At 44.3% G+C, this 2529-nt stretch overlaps 1 pseudogene; it reads right to left on the reverse strand.

The window, feature by feature from the left end:
- Positions 1-309: 309 nt before the first annotated feature.
- On the reverse strand, positions 310-1558 carry LOC136510054 (uncharacterized; annotated as a pseudogene).
- Between the last annotated feature and the right edge of the window lie 971 nt (positions 1559-2529).

A 2529-nucleotide genomic window follows, 5' to 3' on the forward strand; every position in this document is an offset into this window, starting at 1 on the left:
CATTTGTTGCTGCAAAACAAGTGTAAGGTATGATATTTAACAGATAAAATATAAAATCAAAGGAATACCTCTGAAGGTTTGTTAGAAGTAGTGGTGCTTGATGTTGGAGGAATTGCCAATGACGATCCAGCAGCGGCTCTTACACCCTGATAATTAATGTTAATACAGTTTGTGATCGGCATGAGTAGAAATAAGTAGGGTTGTTACCTTGAATGCCTTGATCAAGGTTGTAGCAGCAGCCAATGGAGTGGCCCTAGCTGTAGCCAATTTGGACTTGGAGGTGATGGTCTTGGCACGGGTCTTCTGGTGAGTCAAAGCAGCTAAGGTGGGGGCGTTGTAGCCAATCGGTGATATCGGGGAAATAGGTCGAAGATCGAAGGGTTTTCCACTTTTGCTCATAGATGGTGCTGGGTTGTTAACCTGTCACGAGAAAGTTAGTTACCGATATATGAAAGGAAAAAGCAGAAGGGAGTTAAAAGAAACTTACTACGTCATCGGGAATGGCGTATTCAGGGTCAATCATGTGCCGATATGTGTGAGCAGATGTTGCAAACAGTTGTTCCCTCCACTCTCTCCACCATTGCTTATATGATTCGGTGATGAAAGATACTGGCGTCCAGACGGATATATCGACATCTGTAGTATCGGCATCGGGGGAGAGTCACACTACCCTGCTCCAATCTGTTCCGCAGGTGATTATTTCTCTGGGTTTGATCACATCGGCAAAACAAAGTTTGATTGGCAGTTGCCCAAAAGCCAATTGATGGGATACTATCTATGGGTTGTAAAATTCATACGTAATATTGGTGTTTTCCCCGCTACCAAATGTGTTTATTGGGATTGCCCTAGGAGTAATGATGGCCATCATGAGTTCATTATCCTGATTTAGAGTGTCATTGGCAAAGTTGAAAAGAAGGGGGAATCTGTTTTCTTCATCAATATAAGGTACCCAGGCCCTATGATCACGAGAAAGACCATTGTAGAAGCTTTGGAAGAATCTACCGATCTGGTCTTCATTGGCCTCTGTTCCAGGGAGGACAATTATGGCTTCACCAAAATTGAGGGGTGAGCGTGTTGCCGATTCCTCGTCCCCAAGCACGTGGTCTTCAGCAATTTCTCGTGGGAATTGTTGGGCAAAGAAGTCCCATTGCAAACGTTTGTGCATATGGGCATTCAGCCACATGTTGATAAACCACCACGGGCCTCCTAAGTTGCCGATGGGTTCACCAAGCAAAAGTTTCTGAGACACTTGATGAAGAAGATGATAAGTGGAGCTCAGAAGGTATCGGCCAAGAGGGAACCTTACACCATTAGCCAAGAGTTCAGCCGCGGGGAGGAAGGCATTGGTTGGTCCTACTGATCGACCATAGAAGATAAATTTTTCTAACCACATATTCAAGAATGTGGCATGTTCCCTCTGGTTAACTGTCCCGGTCTTCTGGCATTCTTGAATGTATCCCGTCCAAGCGCCGATGTTGCGGGTATTCACCCTATATTCAGATTTTCTGCCATAGATGGAGCCTTCATCGGCAGTTGAAATATCCAAGCCAGTGAGCATGTAGACATCGACAAGTGTGGGAGTAGTTGGGCCATGTCCAAACATAAAAGTGTTTGTTGTGTCTGACCAGAAGTAAGCAACTGCAATCATCATTGACTCGTTCTTTTGCATATCGGCAATAGATAGCCTAATGCATTGGTCTAGCTTCCGTTTTGCCCAGTGTACTTGCATCGACCTATTGACCCTCAAGTACCAATCTTTCCACCCTTTGGTGGTTTTGGGCCAAGATCGGAATGTATCTTTCCATAAATTCAGAGAGAAATTTTGGGCTCTAAAAGGGATTCTGTTAACCTCTGTATTAATCAGATCAGTTGGATCTAGGTTACCCATTGGTCCTAGGCATTGGACATGCGGCTGATCGGTTGGAACAACTAATTTGTTGCACAGTTCCTAAGTTTAGAGGATCCGAAGAATAAAAGAAAAGAAAAAAAATTACCAACTATATGAACTCGCAAAGACCAGAGGAATCGAGGTAAAAGGTAACGGAAGTGGTATGAACCGCAGGGACGTTGAAGTTGATTGCCATTATCTTGAGGTAGATGGGGGCACGAGCCGGAGACTCGAGGTTGACGCTGGAGAAAAGTTCTTGTTGGTTGAGGTCGTGCAGTTGTTCGTCGGAGTCGCCGCCGGAAAGAGAGAATGTCAAAGATTGGAGTCTGAGGGTAGAAGACGAGCGTTCCGGAGAAATCTATTTATAAGCCGCTTGGAGTAGGGGTATTTTAGACTTATCTCTATGCCGCGCGCATGTAGGTCGAGGTGGTTCAGATGGATATGGTAACTGTTCACACGATAATCAAGGGATTATACAGATGATTTGATGGCAAGGAATCATGACTTGGAAGAGATATCGGTACAGGATATTTTAATTCTGAAAGTGGCAGCATTATTATGTTAGGATCTTGCCGATGGATTATTGTTTCGGTATCTTAACCATAATCAAGGCAAGAGTGGTTGGCAATTGTGCGATATTT

The sequence above is a fragment of the Miscanthus floridulus genome, chromosome 1 (assembly GCF_019320115.1).
Source record: "Miscanthus floridulus cultivar M001 chromosome 1, ASM1932011v1, whole genome shotgun sequence".
In the NCBI taxonomy this organism is placed as follows: domain Eukaryota; kingdom Viridiplantae; phylum Streptophyta; class Magnoliopsida; order Poales; family Poaceae; genus Miscanthus; species Miscanthus floridulus.